This window comes from Eschrichtius robustus, chromosome 1 (assembly GCF_028021215.1).
Source record: "Eschrichtius robustus isolate mEscRob2 chromosome 1, mEscRob2.pri, whole genome shotgun sequence".
Taxonomy (NCBI): Eukaryota; Metazoa; Chordata; class Mammalia; order Artiodactyla; family Eschrichtiidae; genus Eschrichtius; species Eschrichtius robustus.
In genome coordinates this window covers 54,988,322-55,014,008 of record NC_090824.1, presented here as the reverse complement: position 1 = coordinate 55,014,008, position 25,687 = coordinate 54,988,322, and the positions used below count along the sequence as shown (strand labels likewise).

Sequence of the window (25,687 nt, the reverse complement as noted above, 5' to 3'; positions counted from 1 at the left end):
CCAAAACATTTCAGAAAATGGGAATAGGAACATACATATCGATAATTACCTTGAATGTAAATGGATTAAATGCTCCCACCAAAAGACACAGGCTGGCTGAATGGATACAAAAAGAAGACCCATATATATGCTGTCTACAAGAGACCCACTTCAGACCTAGAGACACATACAGACAGAAAGTGAGGGGATGGAAAAAGATATTCCATGCAAATGGAAATCAAAAGAAAGCTGGAGTAGCAATTCTCATATCAGACAAAATAGACTTTAAAATAAAGACTATTATAAGAGACAAAGAAGGACACTATATAATGATCAAGGGATCGATCCAAGAGGAAGGTATAACAATTGTAAATATTTATGCACCCAACATAGGAGCACCTCAATACATAAGGCAAATACTAACAGCCATAAAAGGGGAAATCGACAGAAACACAATCATAGTAGGGGACTTTAACACCCCACTTTTACCAATGGACAAATCATCCAAAATGAAAATAAATAAGGAAACACAAGCTTTAAATGATACATTAAACAAGATGGACTTAATTGATATTTACAGGACATTCCACCCAAAAACAACAGAATACACATTTTTCTCAAGTGCTCATGGAATATTCTCCAGGATAGATCATATCTTGGGTCACAAATCAAGCCTTGGTAAATTTAAGAAAACTGAAATCGTATCAAGTATCTTTTCCGACCACAACGCCATGAGACTAGATATCAATTACAGGAAAAGATCTGTAAAAAATACAAACACATGGAGGGTACACAATACACTACTTAATAACGAAGTGATCACTGAAGAAATCAAAAGGGAAATCAAAAAATACCTAGAAACAAATGACAATGGAGATACGACGACCCAAAACCTATGGGACGCAGCAAAAGCAGTGCTAAGAGGGAAGTTTGTAGCAATACAAGCCTACCTCAAGAAACAGGAAACATCTCGAATAAACAACCTAACCTTGCACCTGAAGCAATTAGAGAAAGAAGAACAAAAAAACCCCAAAGCCAGCAGAAGGAAAGAAATTATAAAGATCAGGTCAGAAATAAATGAAAAAGAAATGAAGGAAACAATAGCAAAAATCAATGAAACTAAAAGCTGGTTCTTTGAGAAGATAAACAAAATTGATAAACCATTAGCCAGACTCATCAAGAGAAAAAGGGAGAAGACTCAAATCAATAGAATTAGAAATGAAAAAGGAGAAGTAACCACTGACACTGCAGAAATACAAAAGATCATGAGAGATTACTACAAGCAACTCTATGCCAATAAAATGGACAACCTGGAAGAAATGGACAGATTCTTAGAAATGCACAAACTGCCGAGACTGAAGCAGGAAGAAATAGAAAATATGAACACACCAATCACAAGCACTGAAATTGAAACTGTGATTAAAAACCTTCCAACAAACAAAAGCCCAGCACCAGATGGCTTCACAGGTGAATTCTATCAAACATTTAGAGAAGAGCTAACACCTATCCTTCTCAAACTCTTCCAAAATATTGCAGAGGGAGGAACACTCCCAAACTCATTCTACGAGGCCACCATCACCCTGATACCAAAACCAGACAAAGATGTCACAAAGAAAGAAAACTACAGGCCAATATCACTGATGAACATAGATGCAAAAATCCTCAACAAAATACTAGCAAACAGAATCCAACAGCACATTAAAAGGATCATACACCATGATCAAGTGGGGTTTATCCCAGGAATGCAAGGATTCTTCAATATACGCAAATCAATCAATGTGATACACCATATTAACAAATTGAAGGAGAATAACCATATGATTATCTCAATAGATGCAGAGAAAGCTTTCAACAAAATTCAACATCCATTTATGATAAAAGCCCTGCAGAAAGTAGGCATAGAGGGAACTTTCCTCAACATGATAAAGGCCATATATGACAAACCCACAGCCAACATTGTCCTCAATGGTGAAAAACTGAAACCATTTCCACTAAGATCAGGAACAAGACAAGGTTGCCCACTCTCACCACTATTATTCAACATAGTTTTGGAAGTGTTAGCCACAGCAATCAGAGAAGACAAAGAAATAAAAGGAATCCAAATCGGAAAAGAAGAAGTAAAGCTGTCAGTATTTGCAGATGACATGATACTATACATAGAGAATCCGAAAGATGCTACCAGAAAACTCCTAGAGCTAATCAATGAATTTGGTAAAGTAGCAGGATACAAAATAAATGCACAGAAATCTCTTGCATTTCTATACACTAATGACGAAAAATCTGAAAGTGAAATTAAGAAAACACTCCCGTTTACCATTGCAACAAAAAGAATAAAATATCTAGGAATAAACCTACCTAAGGAGACAAAAGACCTGTATGCAGAAAATTATAAGACACTGATGAAAGAAATTAAAGATGATACAAATAGATGGAGAGATATACCATGTTCCTGGATTGGAAGAATCAACATTGTGAAAATGACTCTACTACCCAAAGCAATCTAGAGATTCCATGCAATCCCTTTCAAACTACCACTGGCATTTTTCACAGAACTAGAACAAAAAATTTCACAATTTGTATGGAAACACAAAAGACCCCGAATAGCCAAAGCAATGTTGAGAACGAAAAATGGAGCTGGGGGAATCAGGCTCCCTGACTTCAGACTATATTACAAAGCTTCAGTAATCAAGACAGTTTGGTACTGGCACAAAAACAGAAATATAGATCAATGGAACAGGATAGAAAGCCCAGAGATAAACCCACACACATATGGTCACCTTATCTTTGATAAAGGAGGCAAGCATATACAGTGGAGAAAATACAGCCTCTTCAATAAGTGGTGCTGGGAAAATTGGACAGGTACGTGTAAAGGTATGAAATTAGAACACTCCCTGACACCATGCACAAAAATAAACTCAAAATGGATTAAAGACCTAAGTGTAAGGGCAGACACTATCAAACTCTTAGAGGAAAACATAGGCAGAACACTCTATGACATACATCACAGCAAGATTCTTTTTGACCCAGCTCCCAGAGAAATGGAAATAAGAACACAAATAAACAAATGGGACCTAATGAAACTTAAAAGCTTTTGCACAGCAAAGGAAACCATAAACAAGACCAAAAGACAACCATCAGAATGGGAGAAAATATTTGCAAATGAAGCAACTGACAAAGGATTAATCTCCAAGATTTACAAGCAGCTCATGCAGCTCAATAACAAAAAAACCAACAACCCAATCCAAAAATGGGCAGAAGACCTAAATAGACATTTCTCCAAAGCAGATATACAGATGGCCTAGAGACACATGAAAGAATGCTCAACATCATTAATCATTAGAGAAATGCAAATCAAAACTACAATGAGATATCATCTCACACCGGTCAGAATGGCCATCATCAAAAAATCTAGAAACAATAAATGCTGGAGAGGGTGTGGAGGAAAGGGAACACTCTTGCACTGTTGGTGGGAATGTAAATTGATACAGCCACTATGGAGAACAGTATGGAGGTTCCGGAAAAAACTACAAATAGAACTACCATACGACCCAGCAATCCCACTACTGGGCATATACCCTGAGAAAACCATAGGTCAAAAAGAGTCATGTACCAAAATGTTCATTGCAGCTCTATTTACAATAGCCAGGACATGGAAGCAACCTAAATGTCCATCGACAGATGAATGGATAAAGAAGATGTGGCACATATATACAATGGAATATTACTCAGCCATAAAAAGAAATGAAATGGAGGTATTTGTAATGAGGTGGATGGAGTTAGAGTCTGTCATACAGAGTGAAGTAAGTCAGAAAGAGAAAAACAAATACAGTATGCTAACACATATATATGGAATCTAAGGAAAAAAAAAAAAGGCCATGAAGAACCTAGTGGCAAGACGGGAATAAAGACACAGACCTACTAGAGAATGGACTTGAGGATATGGGGAGGGGGAGGGGTGAGATGTGACAGGGTGAGAGAGTGTCATGGACATATATACACTACCAAATGTAAAATAGCTAGTGGGAAGCAGCCGCATAGCACAGGGAGATCAGCTCGGTGCTTTGTGACCACCTAGAGGGGTGGGAGGGAGGGAGATGCAAGAGGGAAGAGATATGGGAACATATTGTATATGTATAACTGATTCACTTTGTTATAAAGCAGAAGCTAACACACCATTGTAAGGCAATTATACTTCAATAAAGATGTTTAAAAAAAAAAAAAAGAGAGTATGGTACTGGCACAAAAACAGAAATATAGATCAATGGAACAGGATAGAAAGCCCAGAGATAAACCCATGCACATATGGTCACCTTATCTTTGATAAAGGAGGCAAGCATATACAGTGGAGAAAAGACAGCCTCTTCAATAAGTGTTCCTGGGAAAACTAGACAGCAAAATGTAAAAGAATGAAATTAGAACACTCCCTAACACCATACACAAAAATAAACTCCAAACGGGTTAAAGACCTGAATGTAAGGCCAGACACTATAAAACTCTTACAGGAAAACATAGGCAGAACACTCCATGCCATAAATCACTGCAAGATCCTTTTGACCCACCTCCTAGAGAAATGGAAATAAAAACAAAAATAAACAAGTGGGACCTAATGAAATTTAAAAGCTTTTTCACAACACAGGAAACCATAAACAAGACAAAGAGACAACCTTCAGATTGGGAGAAAATATTTGCAAATGAAGCAACTGACAAAGGATTAATCTCCAAAATATACAAGCAGCTCATGCAGCTCAATAACAAAAAAACAAACAACCCAATCCAAAACTGGGCAGAAGACCTCAATAGATATTTCTCCAAAGAAGATACACAGATTATCAACAAACACATTAAAGGGTGCTCAACATCATTAATCATTAGACAAATGCAAATCAAAACTACAATGAGGTATCACCTCACACCAGTCAGAATGGGCATCATCAGAAAATCTAAAAACAACAAATGCTGGAGAGGGTGTTGAGAAAAGGGAACCCTCTTGCACTGTTGGTGGGAATGTAAATTGATACAGCTACTATGGAGAACAGTATGGAGGTTCTTTAAAAAACTAAAACTAGAACTACCATAGAACCCAGCAATCCCACTACTGGGCATATACCCTGAGAAAACCATAATTCAAAAAGAGTCATGTACCACAATGTTCATTGCAGCTCTATTTATAATAGCCAGGGCATGGAAGCGACCTAAGTATCTATCAATAGATGAATGGATAGAGAAGATGTGGCACATATATACAATAGAATATTACTCACCATGAAAAGAAACGAAACTGAGTTATTTGTAGTGAGGTGGCTGGACCTAGAGACTGTCATACAGAGTGAAGTAAGTCAGAAGGAGAAAAACAAATACCATATGCTAACACATATATATACACTCTATTTTTTTTTAAATGCTTCTGAAGAACCTAGGGGCAGGAGCGGAATAAAGACGCAGACATAAAGAAAGGACCTGAAGACATGGGGATGGGGAAGGGTAAGCTGGGACGAAGTGAGAGAGTAGCATTGACATATATACACTACCAAATATAAAATAGATAGCTAGTGGGAAGCAGCCGCAAAGCACAGGGAGATCAGCTCAGTGCTTTGTGACCACCTAGAGGGGTGGGGTAGGGAGGGTGGGAGGGAGATGCAAGAGGGAGGGAATATGGGGATATATGTATATGTATAGCTGATTCACTTTGTTATACAGCAGAAACTAACACAACATTGTAAAGCAATTATACTCTAATAAAGGTGTTAAAAAAAAAGTTATAATTTGTAAAACCTTATATTATCTACACAATTGTCCCTTTTCAGCATCTAAACTCTAACTGATACATATAAAAAATGAAAATGGAAATCAGCCCAACTGTCTACCCCGCTTTGAGAACAAAAATGATGTACTGATATAACATGGATGTTGAACATGGAGTGTATGGTATAAGATTGATGAACCTCAAAAACATTGTTCTAAAGAAAGAAGCCAGACTCAAAAGATTATATTTTATATGACTTAATTTATACATAATGTCCAGGATAAGCAAATCTATAGTGACAGGAAGTAGATTCATGGTTGCCTTGGGCCGGGGGTGGAAATAGAGGGTCATTGAAAATGGACAGAAGGTTTCTTCTGGCGATGATGGAAATGTTCTAAAATTAGATTGTGATGATGGTTTCCCAACTCTGTAAATTTACTAAATTTCATTGAGTTGTACACTTAAAAGGAGGGAATTTTGTGGTAGGTAAATTATACCTCAATAAAGCTATTACCAAAATTGTTTTTAACTATAGTCCTATCAAATATCAATTTAAATTCTGAAAGAGTCCCTTTACCCTTTGCTAATGTAAAATAAAAATAGTTCTCCAACAAGAAGAATTCTCTCCTGTCACTTCTCATGAGTATGGAGGGTCCAATAGAGCAGTATTTTTCTCATTTTCCTTGAAATTTTCCCTATTCATATGAAGACAAAAATCTCAGCCGAAACCATGAGACTCTGAAACCATCAGCTCTTAGTCTCTTCTATATTACTCATAAAAGCTTACAAAAGGGTTACATTTAGGGATGTGTCAAATTCTGGACTATAGCTTAGTACTATACATGTCTGAGCACACCCATGATAAATTTATTTAAACATAACTTAATTGCTCTCTCTTAAAGTACATTATATTTTGGAATACAGATACCCTAGAAAATAAGGCTTTTGAGGCTGTAACTCATAAACTTACTTCCTTAAGTTTTCAAAATTAGTGCTAATGCTTTCTCGAACCGGAAAAGGGCTTTTTTTGTCTCACTTTTATATTATGGGCCACATCAGGTTGAGTTAGTCATGCTTGTTAATGAGAGATCTGATTTAATGGAGCAGTCACAAAACCAATTTGAGCAGAAATAAGTATGATAATAAGAGAAATGACTTTTCTTACCTCTGTGGTTTTAAAGGAGATGTAAAGACATGACTCCTAACAGCGAAACTAGTTAGGTTACATTTTACTTTTTACAACAAACAATCCCCCAAAGAAGTAAATATCTTCATGTCTTAAGGGAAGAATAAATTTCTTTGAATTAATACAATTGCTCTGTAACTATAATATAAGCACACACTACTAAATAATAGATGTAACAGTGGTGGTTAAACTCATCATTTAGTTCACAGGCAGAAGAAGAGCAGGAAATGACACAAAAATAGGAACAAGCCAGAACTAGAGGTGAGGTAAACAACCACCAAGAGATAATGACCTCTGGGCCAGAGAAGAGGTTTTGAATATCACCAGGAACTTGCTTCAGGTGAAACAGCTGAATGCTACTCAGCTTTTACCATCATACTCTTTATTTTGAAATATTTACCTCTTTTTTTAATACAAACAGCTTTCTAACCTCCAGCTCCAATTGGAGCAATTGCTTTCCAAGCCTACCAGACAACTGACTCCCTAAGATTTCTTTCCATTGACCTCCTGGAATAGGTACACTGTTTCGTAGACATCATAATGTTCTCTTCCTTGTACTCTTGTTTTTCTTCAGATAAAACTCATTCTCGCATAATTTTTTGAATAACAAGTACATAAAAGTTAAACTTTCTAAGCCCATCTATTCCTAGAAATATCTCTAGAATGCCTCATACTTGATATTAAAGCTTCCAATCATTTCCTCTCAGAACCATATATGACTGCTTTGTTGTCATCCATTATCCAGAAGCTGGAGGAGCAGTCTGAAGCCATTCTGATCGCCATTCCTTTGTAAGTAACTTGTTCTCTCTTAGAGCCTTCTTATTTTCTTTGATGTCTTACAATTTTACCAAGATACAGCTCATCAGATCTCAGTAAACCCTACTTCTTCAATCTGAAAGTTTGTGTCGTCTTTCAGAAGCCCCAAGACCTTTTATTTTCATTTAATTTCTCCTGTTCTCTTTCTCTGAAAATCCTATTAGATGGATATAATGGACCATTCATGTGATCCTCCATGTCTTGTAATTTTTTTTTTGTCTCCTATTTTACTTCTTTTTGGATTTTAGCTCATATTTTAGAATGTTCATTAGATTTTTTTCCTCCAGCCTTTCTGTTGAACAATTGTTTTTACTTCAACAATCATGTTTTTAAATTTTTATTCCCTTTTTGTTTTCTAATTACTCCTTTTTCATAGCAACATCCTCAGTATTTAGAATATCATATCAATTCAGATCCCTCTGAAAAGTGAATTACAACTTTTTAAATTATCCTGTTTCCTGAATTATTATCCTGTTAGTTACATTTTTTGATCTCTCTTCATTGTGTCATTGGCTTGCTGAACATGTTGGAAAGCTTCTTGATCACATATTAATATTTATGAATGATGACTAGATTAATTACTACCAGTTACTGAAAGGAAATTCCTCTGCCATTATATAGGTCAATTTCCTGCCACAAGTCTTTCCCTGCATGGAAGAGCTGACTGCAAGTTCTGTAATTGTAGTCAGGGTTATGTCCACTGGTGAGATCACTATAGAATGAATAAATGGGAATCCAGCACACTAACTGGATACACTCTATAAGGAGAACTCTATTCTGCAGCACAAATACTCAAACTAGGAAATGTAGGCCTCCCTGGACAGATAGTTTAATTGTTGTAGTAGAAAGCAGACCCATGCTATGGTTGTCAGTTTGGGTGGGGGCAGGGGGATTATATGCTCCAGCAGGAAGTACTCTGTGGGAGAAAGAGGGAGCAGGGTGGTAAAAAAGGGATCTGGCCCACCTTTCCACATATAGCCCTTTTAATTAACTGCCTTGCAAAGTGCCCCACAGCAGTCTTGCTCTTGTATTTACTGACTTGAAGCCTGTCCAGGACTCCTGAGAAGAAAAATCTACCATCTCAGCTTTAGCTTTTTCCTGGGCATAGAAAGGTAGTTCTGGACAGCTCCTTTCCCCTTTGTGTTTTATCCATCCCTTCTAGTTCCAATCCACCAGAAATTCAAGTCTGTATCCACTGTTCCCAGCCCCACTCCATTCTCATACTACACCTCATTCTCTGCATTTATTTTTCAATATATCCCTTTTCTTTCTTTTTTTCCTTCCTTCCTTCCCTCCTTCCTTCCTTCCTTCCTTTTTTTTGAGGAAGTAAATCATACCACAGAAAAGATTTTCAAGAGGGAATAAATTTAAGAAGTGCTTACATCAGGAACTTAATCATTTATACTTTTGTTATTCACTATGTTCCAAAGATGTTTGTTATTTACTACAAGATAAAATAAAATTTTAAAGAGAAGAAAGTAAGAAAATTGGTATAGGGTGGGGACCACTGATAAGCAGATAGAAGAAAAATAGAAAAGTCAAAATGAAGTCAGAAATCTATTTATAACAAAATGCACTCTATAAGGTGGAAACTAAATTTAACAAAAAAATTTCTGGTAACCAATACAAAGAAAACAAAAACTGTTACATATATTACTATTTTCACAAGATAACAATAGACCAGCTAAGAAAAGAAATATATATAATAAATTTTTATTACAAGCAATATAGTGAATATCTTCAGCAATAAATATAACAATTTTCATAGAGAAAAGACTCAGAGGGTTAGAATAACCATGAAAAGAAGCAGTTAACCATGTGCTTGGGAGAGTAATAAAGGTTGCCTTATTGGAAGTGAAATGGTAGTTCTAAAGAAACTCTAACACTGTCTTCTACTTATCACCATCTTGTGTTTTCACTATAAAGAATTATATAATATTGGAATCTGTGTATTTTAGAGGCCCTCTAATCCTATTCTCTATTTGTTGCATATTTGAGCAAGTGATTAATCAGCTTTTAATCAACCCTTCTAGTATTGAGAAATGTATTATTTTCCAAGGCAATTCGTTCCACATTTTGACAATTCTATTTATTAAACACTTATCCCTAATATTGAATCAATATATGCTCCTACCCACTGGTCCTATACCTGGTTTCTGGAGTTGCATAAGTAAGCCTCACTGCTTGCCATGTGATAGATAGCATGCTGAATGTTTGTAGACAGCTAGCATGGTACCCTGCCTCTCTGAGCTATATAGTCTCAGATCTCCTGTTTATAAAGAAACTAAGAAAATTTATTATGTGCAGATGCTCATCTTCTCTAAGTCGGCTAATACAATGAAAGAAAATTGTTTTCGAAGGAAGAAAAGATGATATTGGCAAATAAGAGAGAGAGCCAATGCACATTTTATAAAATAGCTTTTAAATATCAGATTCCTGAAAAATTAAATTCTTGGGTCTTCATTTATAAGAGGATATTTTTAGTAAATAAAACATAAAATGCCCAAATATCCTTATTTATATAAGCAACAGTTAATTTGAATTATTTTTAAAGTGAATTATTAAAAGATCTATTTTTTTCTATATTTTCTGAAAAGGTTAGTAGGAGTAATTTAGTACTAAATGTTTTTAAAAGAAAAGGGCAAAGCATTTATTTAAAGGCTTTTCTAAATTAGGATCAACTTTTGAGTGGATGAGGAATAACTAAACTAGTGTTGAACTCTATTTTTTAACATGTATCTGTTCCTAAACAGGAAGAGTATTCTTTGAATTCAAATGAGTTTTTCTCATTTGAAGAGAAAAACATTAATTCAACCACTCTTACATTTTACTTACCAAAAAACATGATTTTTAGCTATATATACCACCACCACAACAAATCCAAGAAATTAAATTTACTTCCATTTTTTCAATCATATTTCCTAATAACATATTGTGTACAAGAAAAAATAAAGAGAATGGACCACCGAAATATTTCAAAATGTACATAGGGAGCCTCATTCACCCTCCAGTCTCTGGCTTTTGTGCTGTGCAAAGCAGGACAATGGGACTCTCAAATAGCTCTGGGTGTCCACCCTTCAGGCTTTGAGCACATAACCTAGGGATCCCAGGATAAAAGGACATCATTTGGTGCTCACACTCTCCCTCCCTTTACCTTGTCTCTTGGTGAGTCAGTGAGGCTTATATCCTTATTTAGTTCACTCTGGAATATGAAATAAGAGTATTATAAGAGAATCCAAAAGAGAAATTAATTTGAATGCTACCATGGAGAAAACTGGAAACTATTTAAAGTGTCAAGGTGCAGAGCCAAATCTAAGTGTCTATGATCCTTGACATTTAGAAAAGCAATCAGAGATCCATGACTCTCTTTTCAAATATAAAACTATTTTCCTTAATAGTAATACTCAACTAGACACTGATAAACAGAAGCACTTAGTGAAAATAAATTAAATTATCCCTTTCTTTAATAGTGAATAGATAATAGCGTCTGTCCATTTTGGAGTCACCCAGTTTCACAATTTCTTAAGACTAAAGGTACTTTATTCTTGTACTTTCCACAAAAAGCATGCCTTGTTATTTCTAATGAAGAGATGTGAAGAGACTAAACCAGCTAAGAGTATTCATTCTAAAATGAAACTTGGTGTGTCACTAACACATTTTGAAAAAAAAGAAAAATAGAGTGAGTTTTGCTTCTTACCCATTTTATTTAAGTAGTAACTTTCCTTTTGACAATTCCCTATAATATTTATCCTATTGAAATCTAACTTGTCCCCTCACTAATGACTTAGAAGATACAAAAAATACTTAAATTGGTCATATAATGCTTTAAAAGGCAAAAATTTTGAAGTCAGGAAAGAAGAAAGATTTCAACATATTACTCTTAAGTGTACTGTCAATTTTTATTCTCCATTTCTCATCTCCTGCTCTAGCTGTTCACTTACAGTTTCCAAATCAATGAAATTATAATGGAATTGATTTCCATTTGCAATTCTGTGGTTGGTCTGTAAAAAAATCCTCCTATTATTTAAAAAAAAATTAACAATTCTTAAGGGTATAACTAAAGAAAACAGACTATTTCACTAACAGTATTTATACATAAAATACTCAATAGCTCATAAAGCCTGGGGAAAGAATAATTTTTAATCTCATAGCATTGAACTTTTCAGGGGGACCCCATTCATCTTCCTGCTTTCTTCCTTGTTTTCGTTATCATGTACCATCTAATTATTTAAATACTCTTTTTCTCCACAAGCCCTGAAGGCATTAGTTGTCACCCTGACCTCTTTACTGTGCCTACTGAACATTGTAGAGAAAAGGTACAGGAAAAGAGAAAATAAATTTACACTATCTCTTTGGATCGCAACAAGAGAACTCTGAAGAAGGGAAGGAGAGAGGGGCAGCATTATGATCATGCCCATTTCACATGGAGAGGAAAATCCAGAGATCAAGAGACTTGCCCAGAGCTAGAAAGTTGCAGTCAGAGCCAGGGCTAGAGTCCCTATCCTCTGAGTTCTAGTTTAGCAGTCTTCCCACTTCACTATGAGTCTTCTCTATACATTTCCAAGATGGCTAACTCCCATTACTAAGTTTCACATCCCTCTTCTCATCACAAAGGAAAGGGAAAATCTGATTTTAATCAAAGTATGCATAATCTGAAATATTTCACATAATTTGAGGGTGCATTCCTTCCTTAAGTTTCAAAAATCAGCTATGTTAGGATGCAAGAGAAATAAATCTACTTTCATTGTTTTTATTTAAATTTTTGCCAAATTCTTTTTTCTTCTGTTCAGATATTATTTAAAATACTGGAGTCCATGATATTTTAGTAGTTATGTTTCTGTCCTTCACCCAAAACTGGTCATTTCTAACACACCACCACTGAAGTATTGGTTATCTTATGATTTATCTCATGATTGCGAACATGAACCATGAACTAAACCTGGATATAAAGTTGTCTTCCATGTTCCTCCTAAAGCAACAACCACATTTGTAAAGCATGCTTCACCTAAGCCACGTCATTCAACAATACCAAAGAGAAACATGGTTTATGTGTACATACGTATCTTCATTTTGGTGTATATCAAGTGTTTGAGGTACACTTGACATTCCCTGTGTTTAAAAAAAAAAAACTATTGATCAACATGAACGACCTTAAACTATGAAATACTTGAAAATGTTAATCTGCAGCATCCATGTGCTGCCAGAGCTGGCACTACCAACAAGCAGAGTCTCAAACCCACGACATCAAATCTTTCTCCTTTTTATTGTAATTCACAGCTTGATCAACCAGAGAAATGTCGGTTGCACATTATTATTCAGCACAATCTCATCAACTTTATCCTTTATCAATGACCTTATGATAAGAAATTAAGCCCTTTGAAGTAGCATTTGTAATTAATCCATTTCCATAAGATTCACATGTCGACTATCACAAGAATACATGTAACAGCCCTCTGAAGCTTCAAACCCCCTAGTCATATTTCACTTAAAACCATACTAAGTATTATCACAGTGTAATCAGCAGAATACAAACTGCTAGGTAACCCCTGTGTTTTATATTCATTCATTTATTCATTCATTCAACAAATATTTATTAATATGTCAACGTTCTAAGCATCACATTGCTGGAGCCTAGAGAAACAGAGAAATAAGGCTAAGCCCTGATTCTGAAAGCATTCACAATTTAGAGAGTAATACAGGCTTGTTTAAAAAAAAAATGTTACTCCAATGAGCTATAAGAGATATGAATAGAGTCAGAGGTCTTGGAAGCATAGAGTCAGGAATATCTCTACACAAATAACAGGAAATACTCCAAGTAGAAGAAACAAAGTGCTACACACAGAGGCATGAAAATTATGGTATATTCTGAGAATAGCAAGCAATTCAGGTGAAACATATGACACACTATCCAAAACTTTATCCCTCTTTCTTCTAAAGTAATGGCAAAGGTAAGACTGTACAAGAGAGTGGAAGAGAGTGGCAGAAAACAAAGTTAGAAATATAGATCTGACACAGATTTTGTATGGCCTTGTACACTCTGCTAAGAAGTTTGGAGAGGATTTAGGCTTTATCCAGGTGATGGGAAGCCACTTGAAGTTTCTAGCAGAGAATCCACATGATAAGAGACATGCTTTAGAAAAATATGTAGTGTTACTGATGTAGAGAATGGATTGTATGAGAAGAAAACAGAGATAGAGAGACTGATTAGAAGATCACTGAATTAACCCCAGCAAAGACTTGAATAAAAATAGCAGCTGTTGCTAAGGCAGTGGGGAAGGAGAGGTAGGGACAAATTCAAAATATTCCAATTAAAAATAATTCTAAAAGGAAAAAAATAATTATATATATATATATATATATATATGGCATAGACTTCAAAGTTAAGTAACAGTGAGTTAGTGAGTCACTGGGATAGATGGTGAAGGGGAGAATGATACCAAGTTTTCTGATTTAATTTTTTTTTTTTTTTTTTGCAGGCTGAAAGCTTTATTCATTTATTTATTTATTTATTTAATTTTTAAGCCTATTTATTTAAACATCATTTATTAAACATGAAGTATAATTGCTTTACAATGGTGTGTTAGTTTCTGCTTTATAACAAAGTGAATCAGTCATACATATACATATGTCCCCATATCTCTTCCCTCTTGCATCTCCCTCCCTCCCACCCTCCCTATCCCACCCCTCTAGGTGGTCACAAAGCACCGAGCTGATTTCCCTGTGCTATGCGGCTGCTTCCCACTAGCTATCTATTTTATGTTTGGTAGTGTATATATGTCCATGCCACTCTCTCACTTTGTCCCAGCTTACCCTTCCCCCTCCCCGTATCCTCAAGTCCATTCTCTAGTAGGTCTGTGTCTTTATTCCCATCTTGCCCCTGATTTAAGAGGCTAAGTGAATTAATTACCTCTGAGGTGAGGATGCCATAATCAAGATTGGAAAAGAAGTACATTTTGAGTGGAGAAGGAATGTAGTGTCATTAGCTGAGGAAATGTCAGGGTATTTGTGAGGGAATAGGCTCAGGAGAAAGTGGATGGCTGGTATAGCTTAGGAATGAAAACTGTAGAGCCCTTAGAAAATAGGTGGCACTGAAAATCATGTTGCTAAAGCAAATTGCCTAGCAAGAACATGTAAAGTATAAATAAAATATTAAATAGTCTTCTTTAGCTCCTCTTAAACTAAAATCTCTGCAATACGAAAGGTTCAAACAGGAAAATGTTTAATATTTAATGTCCTCACCCTTCTAAAGCAATAGCAAAATTACATAGAAATATATACAATGCTGCCAGCACCAGCCACTTTACTATTTAATTCATTTATTGCTTCAACAGGGAGTGGGGAATAGGTGATCAAAAAAAGAAGAATATTAATAATGATCTAAATAAGTAACCAGAAGTCCCCAGGATAGGGGTAAAAAAATGGTAATCAAGGAAAATATAGAAAGATATATTCTTAATAATATCCTGATTGTTTTAAGAAGTCATATTGTTATATAATAATGATCATAATGGCTTACATTTGTCTAATGTTACTAGAGTAACATTAAGCATTTTGCTAAACTCTTCATATGCATAGTTTACTTAACCCTCATAACAAAAATATGAGTTAGATATTATTATAATTCCCATATTATACATATGACAACTGAAGTTTATAGAGATTAAGTATCTTACCCAAAGTCACAAAGAATATAAGTGAAATAATTGAGATTTGAATACAGGACTCTAACTCCAAGGTACTTTCTCTTAACCACTGCCCTATGCTTCCCGGTGCTGTCCATATAAAATACTTCCAGATTGTTAGGTTCAGTTTTCCTCACTGAGCAAAAGAAGCTAAGTCTACTATCACTACTTCTATTCAACATCATACTGGAACTTCAAGTCAGAGCAATTAGGTAAGTAAAAGAAACAAAAGACATCTATTTTGGAAAGAAAGACGTAAAACTCTCTTCATTCAAAGACAACATGGTCTTGCATAGAGAAAATCCTAATGAATCCACTAAAACAAAAAAATACTATTAGAACTAATAAATGAGTTCAGCAAGGTCACAGGATACAAGGGAAAAGTACAAAAATCAATTGTATGTATTTCTATGCATTGTCAATGAATAATCTGAAAATGAAATTAAGAGAACAAGTCTATCCTAAATAGCATCAAAAAGAACAAAATGCTTAATAGTAAATGTAACCAAAGAAGTACAAGACTTGTACACTGAAAACCATAAAATATCATTGAAAGAAATAAAAGAAAGTGTAGACAAATTGAAAGACAGCCCATGTTCAGGGCTCAAGAGAAGCATATTGTTAAAATTGCAGTACTCCTCAAATTGATCTACAGATTCAATACAATCCCTATTGAAACCCATGCTGGCTTATATGCACAAATTGACAAGCTGATCCAAAAATTTATGTGGAAATACATAGGACCCAATGTAAACAATCTTGAAAAAGAGGAACAAAGTTTGAGCACTCATGCTTTCTTATTTCAAAAGTTACTACAAAGCTAGAGTAGCCAAGAAAGTATAGTACTGGCATAAGGACAGACATATAGGTCAATGAAGTAGAATTGAGAGTTCAGAAATAAACCCATACTTTTATGGTCAATTGATTTTTAACAAAGGTGCCAAGAAAATTCCATGGGAAAAGGATGGTCTTTACAATACATGTTGTTGGAACAATTGGATGAATGCACATGCAAATGAATGAATAAATAAATAAACAAAAAAAAAAAAAACCCTTAACTCAAAATGGATTACAGACCTAAATGTCAGAACTAAAACTATAAAACTGTTAGAAGAAAACATTGGAACAGAACTTTGTGACCTTGGTTTTCTTAAATATGACAAGTGACAAAAGAAAAATAGACAAATTGAACTTCATCAAATTAAAAACTTTTTTACATCAAAAGATAGATACCATCTAAAAAGTGAAAAGACAACCAACCCACAGAATGGGATAAAAGATTTGCAAGTCATATATCAATAAAAGTCTTATTACAGATATAAGAAGAACCCTTACAACTCAGTAAGAAAAAGACAAATAATCCTAAAATGGGCAAAGGATTTGAATAACATTTCTCCAAAAAAGGATACACAAGTGGTCAATAAGCACATGAAAGTTATACAATGTCATTAGTTATTGGGGAAATGCAAATCAAACCCACAATGAGTTACCATTTCACACACACTAGGATGGCCATAATGGAAATGACAGGCTATAACAAGTGTCAGTGAGGGTGTGGAGAAACTGAAACACTCATATACTGCTGGTGGGAATGTTAAATGGTGCAGCCACTTTGGAAAACAGTTTGATGATTCCTTGAAATGTTAAATATAGAATTACCATATGACCCAACAATTCAATTCCGTGGTGTTAACCCAGAAGAGATGAAAACACATGTCCACACAAAGACTTGTACACAGATGTTCGCAGCAGTATTATTCACAATAGCAAAGAAGTGGAAACAACCCAAATATCCAGCAACTGATGAATGGATAAACAAAATATAGTACATTCATATATTAGAATATCATTCAGTCATAAAAAATGAAAGACTGATGGGAGTTCCCTGATGGTCTAGTGGTTAGGATTCGGCACTGTCGCTGCTGTGGCCCAGGTTCAATCCCTGGTTGGGGAACTCCTACAAGCTGCGTGGCATGGCTAAAAAAAAGAAAGAAAAAGAAGTACAGTTCAGGAAAAATGAAAGACTGATTCACACGACAACATGAATATTAAAGGGATAATTCTCAGTGAAAGAAGCAAAACACAAAAGACCACATATTGTATGATTCCATTTATATTAAATGTCCTGAACAGGCAAACCTATAGAGACAGAAGGTAGATTAGTGGCTGCCACGGCCTGGAAGAACGAAGAGTAGAGAGTGACAGTTAATGGGTACAGACAGAGTTTCTTTCTTTTCTTTAATTGTGGTGAAATACACATTAAAAATGTATCATCTTCAGAACTTCCCTGGTGGTGCAGTGGGTAAGACTCTGTGCTCCCAATGCAGGGGGTCCAGGTTCGATCCCTGACTGGGCAACTAGATCCCGCATGCATGCCGCAACTAAGAGTTCTCATGCCGCAACTAAAAGATCCCACATGCCGCGATGAAGATCCTGCATGCTGCAACTAAGACCAGACTCAACCATAATTAATTAATTAATTAATTTAAAAAAATTTTTAATGTATTCCCTTCACCATTTTTAAATGTACAGTTCAATGGCATTAAATGCATTCATACTGTCGTGCAACCATCACCACCAACCATCTCCAGAGCTCTTTTCATCTTGCAAAACTAAAACTCTGCACCCATTAAACACTAACTCAATTTTCCCCCTCCCCTCAGCCCCTGGCAATCACCCTTCTACTTTTCATCTTTATGAATTTAACTATTCTAGGTACCTCATATAAGTGGAATCTGTATTTGTCTTTTTGTAACATTTCATTTAGCATAACATCCTCAAAGTTCATCCATGTTGCAGCATGTGTCAGAATTTCTTTCACTTTTAAAGCTGAATACTATTTCATAGTATGTATGTACCACATTTTGTTTATCCATTCATCCACTGATGGACACTCAGCTTGCTTCCACCGTTTGACAGTTGTGAATAATGTTGTTATGAACATGAATGCACAAATATCTCTTCAAGACTCTGATTTCAATTCTTTTGCGTTTGCACCCATAAGTGAAATTGTTGGATCATATTAGGTGGGGTTTTTTAATGGTGATGAAAATGTTCTTGAATTATAGTGGTAATGGCTACACAACTCTTTGAATATATAAAAACCACTGAACTGTACACTATTTTAAAAAGGAGATTATATTTATCTTTTGAAAGAAAGAAATACAGATGCTCATGCATTTGCTGTTTAATTATAATTCAAGTGAGGCAGTTTATCCACTAAATTCAACAAACAAAAAATGCTTTAGTCTTATAAATAGTAGACTAAAGAGGGAAGGGGGGAAATGGAGAAGGAAGAACTGAGAGAGAAAGAACATGAAAAAATTTTCAATAAAAGAAAGAAAAATAAAAATGGACAGAAGCCCACATATAAATTTGGGTTAAAGTGTAAGCATCCGAAATCCTCTCAGACCTGATTCTTATTTCCCCTACACCACCCTGCACCACCCTGCCATAACTCCCTCAGCCCTCTTTCTCATCTCAGATTTCCCTCTCACATAAGCATGTGAATCTGAAGTAAAGTGCTCATGTTATGATCTCCAGCTCACTTCACTCGTGGGGATCAAAGTAAATTACCATCTATTAAGCAAAATACTTAGCTGGAAAGAAACTTGATTTAGGAGTCAGAAAACATGTGTTCAATTCAATTCATCTATTTTCCAATCTCGTATGCTGTCAAGTTGAAGTACTGAGAACAGTGCCTGTGGTCAAAAACTCTGAATTTCTCATTATATTAGTAGTAATTGATTTAAAGATCTAATAAAAGGCATTGAGAATTCAAAATAACACCTATGGTTCATGTCAAGATGCGCCAACTACAAAATGCTATGAAATCAATACCACCTTGGAAGGGAAACTGCAGTTGGCTAAGAAAACTTTAAGAGATTTTCATGACAGGTGTACATAGGTGACAAAAATGAAAGAGGTCACAAATTTAGTGACCTGTTGCAAACAAAATAAAAGATATAAACCACTTATCCTTAATACACAGTGACTTTTAACTCATTTCCTGTGAAATATAATCGACACTACATCTGTGCTATTTTTACTGAACTAACATGGGACTTTTCCAGTTTCATTGTTTACATTCTAAGCATAATCTTAAAGACTGGAAGGTAATGTGAAGGATGTGTCAACTAAAAAAATATTTTTTAACATTTTGTTAAATATTCTAATAATTAAGATCTTAATGCCATTGTTATTGATTCTACAGAATCTATGTTGTTCTTCATACACACCAAAACATGGGGAGTCGGGGAGTCAAAAAATAGGAGAAGATGAAAATAAATAACTGGCTGGAGACTCCAGCTCTTACTTTCTCTCAAATTTTCATTTTTATTATCCTTATCACTCACTACTCATTATCCCAGAGCACCAGTTCTACAAGAGTCTGGTTGGGCTTTAGGATTCAAACAAAAGAATTAGAACCTCTGACAACATTGGGTTCCCATTCCAGCATGGCAAGAACTGGCTGGAGCTGGGCTGCAGACACCCTCTAAACGGATCATGAGCTCTCTAGCGTGATACATTTCCACCTGACCCATTTCCTTCATTTATGTTCCCTGCTTGATCACTGTAGTGCTTCTCTACAGGACTGAGCCTTAAGAAACCCCCAACAGGTAAGGGTCTGAAAGAAAAAGACAAATTTGCCAAGGAAGTTGAGAAGAAGGAGTCACAGAGATAGGAAGACAACTTGGAAGTGATGTGAAGAGAGTGTTTTCAGAAGACGAGAGTGACCAACTGTTTCAAATGTGACCAAGAGAGCACATGAGACAAGAACTGAGGTAAACCCATTGGATTTCGGGCTTAGAAGTTGGCAATTTTACCTTTTTTGTGGGTTTTTTTGTTTTGATTTTGGTGGGGGTTTTTTAGGTTTTCTTTTTTGTTGTTGTTGTTTTGGGGGTTTTTTGTTGTTGTTCTTATTTGTTTGTTTGTTTAAGTTGGACCCTGAAGCTACATAGAAGTGGGTTTAGGAGTTTCAGAAATTACTGAATTGATAACACTCCCTAACCCCCGCACCCCAATTCATGTCCACCTGGAACTTGTGAATGTGACCTTGTTTGGAAGTCAAACATTTGCAGATGCAATCAAGTTAAGATGAGGTCATACAAGATTAGGTAAACCCTAATCCAGTGACTCTTGTCCTTACAGAAGAAAATTCGGCCACAAAGAGACATCAGAGAGGAGAACACCATGTGAACACAGAGACAGAAATTGCATCTACAAGCCAAGAAATGCCAAGGATTGCTGGCAACACCAAGGGCTAAGTAGAGACAAGGAAGGATTCTTCCTTACAGCCTTCAGAAGGAGCACAGCTATGCTGACATCTTGATTTTGGACACCTAGCCTCCAGAACTGTGAGAGAATAATGTCTTGTTTTAAACTCCCAAGTTTACGGTGTTTTGTTACAACAGTGCTAGGAAGCTAATATAGGGAGTGAGGAAATTGAAACCATGAGTATAGAGTTATTAAAAGAAGTTTGGCTACATGTGGAAGAAAAAGATAGGGTGCTACCAAGAAAGAGAGAATCAAAAATTGATCATAGTATTTGGACATTATGTGATTTTTTCCAGAACTTCTTGGCTGCTGCAGTGCAGGTATAGAGAAATGAGTAGTAGGGTCCGCTTAAGATTGGAATTTCATCAGATGGTTATGATGGAAAGACAAAGGGATGAAGGAATTTATAGATTCATAGCAGTGTTACTGAAATGAAGAACTGTGGACTCCAAACTGGCTGAGGAGGGAAATAAAGAAAAAATGGAACTGATGGACTGGGAGAAAGTAAAGGGGTCAAAGAACCAGAAATTCCCATTAAGCCCATGTTATGGACTGAATTCTATCCTCCTAAAATTCATATGTTGGGGCTCTAACCCCCAATGTGTCTGTATTTGGAAATAGGGCCTTTAAGGAGATAATTAAGGTTAAATGAGCTCATAAGGGTGGGGACCTAATCCAATAGGACTGGTGTCCTTGTAAGAAGTAGAATAGACACCAGAATTCCTAATCCTACTCCTATCTAGCTGCTGTGAAATATTGTGATTTTTACATGTTTGCTCAATTTTTATTTTTAATGCCATGTTAAACTGACAAACTATGTGGTTCAGTTTTGGCCTATGGACTGTCATCTACAGTGTCTGCCCCAGATTCTCTCCATGTCCACAAGTTCAGTTGCTAACTCAACACAAATGTTTGACAAATTTTCTTCTCCTCTAACTCATATAGCCAATACCATAATCAATATTTCTATTTGGAGACCTCAGTACACCTCAAACTCAACATATCCTATAGTTTTCATCATTTCACTCTTCAGACCTACTCCTTCCTCTTCCAGTGTTCCTAACCTCAGCGAGTAGCACCCTCGTTCATCTGCTTGTGAAAGCCAGAAATCTAGAAGTCTCTCTCAACAACTGCCTGTCCCTCAACCTTCATATCCAAACCCCGTGATCTTATCTCTTACACCTCTTGGTCTTACCTTATTGGTCTTATCTCCTAAGCATCTCGCAAATCTGCCGTCTCCTAGCTACTATTTTATTCCCAGAAACCATCATCTCTTCACCATCATAATGGAATACCTTATATGCTGATCTTTCAAATTCACTCAGTTTGAATTCAATTCAATCATTTCTCAACTGCATGCAGTGTGATCTTTCCAAAACACAAAACTGATCATGCGCGCATTCTTCCCTTCTCCCTCCAGCCATCTCAATAGCTTTCCACATTCCCAAAATCCATAATATAGCCTACAAGTCCCCATGCATTCGAGTCCCTACACATCTCTCTACCCACACCTCTTCACAGTCCCCACACCTCTCTCTATATATATTCCAGTCACATTCAGCACTGACCTTCTTTCAGCTTTTTGAATGTACCGTATTAGCTTCCGTGGGATCTTTGCACATGGTGAAAATGTCTTCCTTTCATCCACAAGCCACTCTCCTTACCCTTTTCCCTAGTAAACTCTACCCATTTTTGGATCTTAGCTCAAGCACCAATTACTCAATAAGCCTTTAAGACCCAGTGTAAGTCTTTGCTTTTCCCCTCATAAAAATGTGTGTTTTCACTTAAGAGCCTTATCTCAGTTTGTAATTAAATATTCTTCAGGGTGATTATGTGATTAATGCCAGTCTCCCTTACTAAGTGAAAGTTCCATTTATTCATCACTATTAATAACTAGGCATATTTTTTTATCATCCTTGATTTCTATTGCCTAGCATAGTACATGGCACATTATAGGCAGTTAATAAATATTTGTTGAATTACTGAAAGGCTACATTCTTTCTAAATAAAACTGCCTTGCCCATAGCCACTGAGAAAGAGGCAAGCAGTCACGTTTTTTGCCGTAATGCCAGTACACTACTTACCATGGCTGGTTAGACCAAAAGGAGTACAGTCCTCCCTCAGTGTCCACGGGGGATTGGTTCCAGGACCCCATCAGATGCCAAAATCCAAGATGATCAAGTCCCTTATATAAAATGGCATAATATTTGCATATAACCTATGTACATCCTCCCATATACTTTAAATCATCTCTAGATTACTTATAGTACCTAATACAATGTAAATTCTATGTAAATAGTTGTAACTACAATGTAAGTGTTACATAAATAGTGCCCACAAATGGCAAATTCAAGTTTTGCTTTTTGAAACTTTCTGGAATTTTTTCCCCCAAATATTTGCTATTCATGGTTGGTTGAATCCATAGATGTGGAACCAGCAGATACGGAGAAGGAACTGTACCTCTTTATTAGTTACTTTTTGCTGCATAGCAAACTATGCTAAAACTTAGTGGCTTAAAACAACAGCCATTTATTTAGCTCATGATTAAATAGGGCAGCAATTTGTGCTGGAATAGACTGGTCGATCTGGCTGATCTCGGCCAGGCTTGGTTAGGCTCACTCATGAATTTGCAGTAAGCTGCCAAGTGGCTGGAGGCAGGCTAGTCTAAGATGTCTTATCTCTGTTCACTTGGTCTCTCAGCTTCCATCAGCCTAGCCAAGGCATATGGCAGAGTTCCAAGGGAAATAGAGGAAGGGCTTAAATCTTCCAAAGGACCAAGTGTACAACCTCACTTCGGTTTCCTCCTACTAGCTAAGGCAGGTCACAAAGCCAGCCCAGATTCAAGGATAGAGAAATAGACTCCATCTCTTGATGAAAGAAGCTACATAATCACATTGCAAGTATGTGGTTACAGGGAACTGTGGCTCTTTTTGCAAGCCACCATACCATCTATTGGCTAGCCAATGACTTATGTGATATGGAATACAAAGACGAGCTAGGAAAAATAAGAGCCTGACTCTCAGGAATCAGAATGCAGAAACACAAGACTGAGCAATGTAGAGCAAAAGCTGAAGCTGAAAGGAGTCTTTCAGCTGGGGATGAAAGAGTGACTACAACAGGCCTCATACCAGCCAAAATTATAAAGGAACTAAAGCAGAGGAAGTTGGTAGAGAAAGAATGGCTCAGACACCAGAGTGATACAGTGATGCCATGGAAGGGACCTTGAGAAAAGATCAAGAAAGAAGCTGAAAACTAGAGCTGTTTTAGTTCCACTAAAACACTAACACTGTTTTAGTTCCAGCCTTTCACTCCCAGTTCTAATTCATACATAGACTTACAATAAGCCCCAGTTTTATTCAGGCTGAGTTCTTTGCAACCAAAAGTCTAACCAGATCAGTTTATGAGAAATGTATGTGCAATCTTTTTCTTTTTCTTTCTTTCTAAATAGAATTATGCCACCGACTCACCTACCCTTTTAAAAAAGAAAAAAAAATGCTCCTTTGGATGCATGAATAAATTTTGTGATGGGGAGAAGCAAGAATTTGATAACACAAGCTTTGAAACAGTACAGTACACCAAAGAGATGCAAGTGAAAAAAAACAGTTAATTTTCATGAATGAAAATTCCATGAATTTTCTTGTATTCATATTCAACTTTCACTCTGTAAAGGGTCAATGTTCATACAGACGTGTGCAGGAGACACCCGTTTTAGGTCCATGTTGTTATTCTCCAGTGTTTTCCATATGAGAACCACTGATACAAAGAAACATAGGCTTCATTACAAGATGTAAACGTTGCAATCTGCATGAAGGAAATCATATGACGAGCTAAATGTTACCCGTTTGGATTTGTAGTCACAAGTTACAGTCCAATAAATCCTAAGCACTTTTTTTTTCCAGCCAAAGCTATATTGCATTTCAACTCTCTTGTTAGAAACTGATGCTAGGAATTGACAAGATAATAGGATGGAGAAAGTTTTCAGATCTCATTTACAGCAGATGGGAGAAGGGTCAGTTTCCTGAGTAATGAAGCATTGTCTGGTTGCCCCTAAATCACTCCAAACTCTACCTGGTCCCCAGAGGCTTAGAAAACATCTGCTTTATCACTATCCTTCAGAGAATTATTCTAACACCTTGAAAAAGAAAAGTTGTAATAAATGATCTGAGAATTAGGAGACACAAATGACAAACTTCAAATTTTTGTTTAAAAAAATAATCTGTGATTCTCCTTTTAGGAGCAAGAGACTTGCAATGCACAGAAACAGCTTTTAATTTATATCTAACACTAGATCTTTTGTCTATCTTGTTCTTTCTCAAACTAATGTGTCTTGAAAGCTCCCATTGACAACTTGTTGCTACCAAAACACAGAGGAAAATTAAGGGGTAATGCTTCTGCCCCTCATTCCAATTCTACTCTCATGGCTTCATTCTTCCATCTGTAGATACTTTCCCTCCACTCTTATCTTATAGAAGACTGCCCGATCTTGTGAGTCATGTGTTTGGCTTCCCTGGGAATGCAGGGAACATGATGCTGAGGATTAATAAAGGAAAACATAGTCCCTAATATTTATCATTTAATTCCAGGATCAAACAGCTGCCTTTGACCTTCATACTTGGTTCAGTTAAGCCCCCACGGAGTCTCCTGCCATTTTGCAGGACAGAAGGCTTTTACAGAGCTCCCAGGATTTGGGAAATGACAATTTATATACTATTATGAGCACCTAGATAAGAGACTTACTTGTCAAGCTCACCAGCATCCACAAATATAAGGAGAAACAAGATCTATCTGCAAACATCATTGTATTCCAGATAGAATGTCATAATGAAAACCACATGAATTGGTCCAGAAACTTCTACTCTGTAAAAATTCATACAGCCCTAAAACCCTTTTACCCAGCTCTTTCAAAGCTTTATATCTTAGAGCAGTAAATATCAGGAGCCTGAATAAATACTGTATGAACTACCATTTTGAGCCATACTTTATGTTATTAAATTTCTGACTTAT

General features: G+C 36.2%; 1 non-coding gene across 1 annotated transcript; it reads left to right on the top strand.

Moving 5' to 3' along the window:
• Positions 1-17,288: 17,288 nt before the first annotated feature.
• On the top strand, positions 17,289-17,360 carry TRNAD-GUC (transfer RNA aspartic acid (anticodon GUC)). The gene has a single exon. It is a non-coding gene; the product is annotated as a tRNA-Asp (tRNA).
• The last annotated feature ends 8,327 nt before the right edge of the window (positions 17,361-25,687 follow it).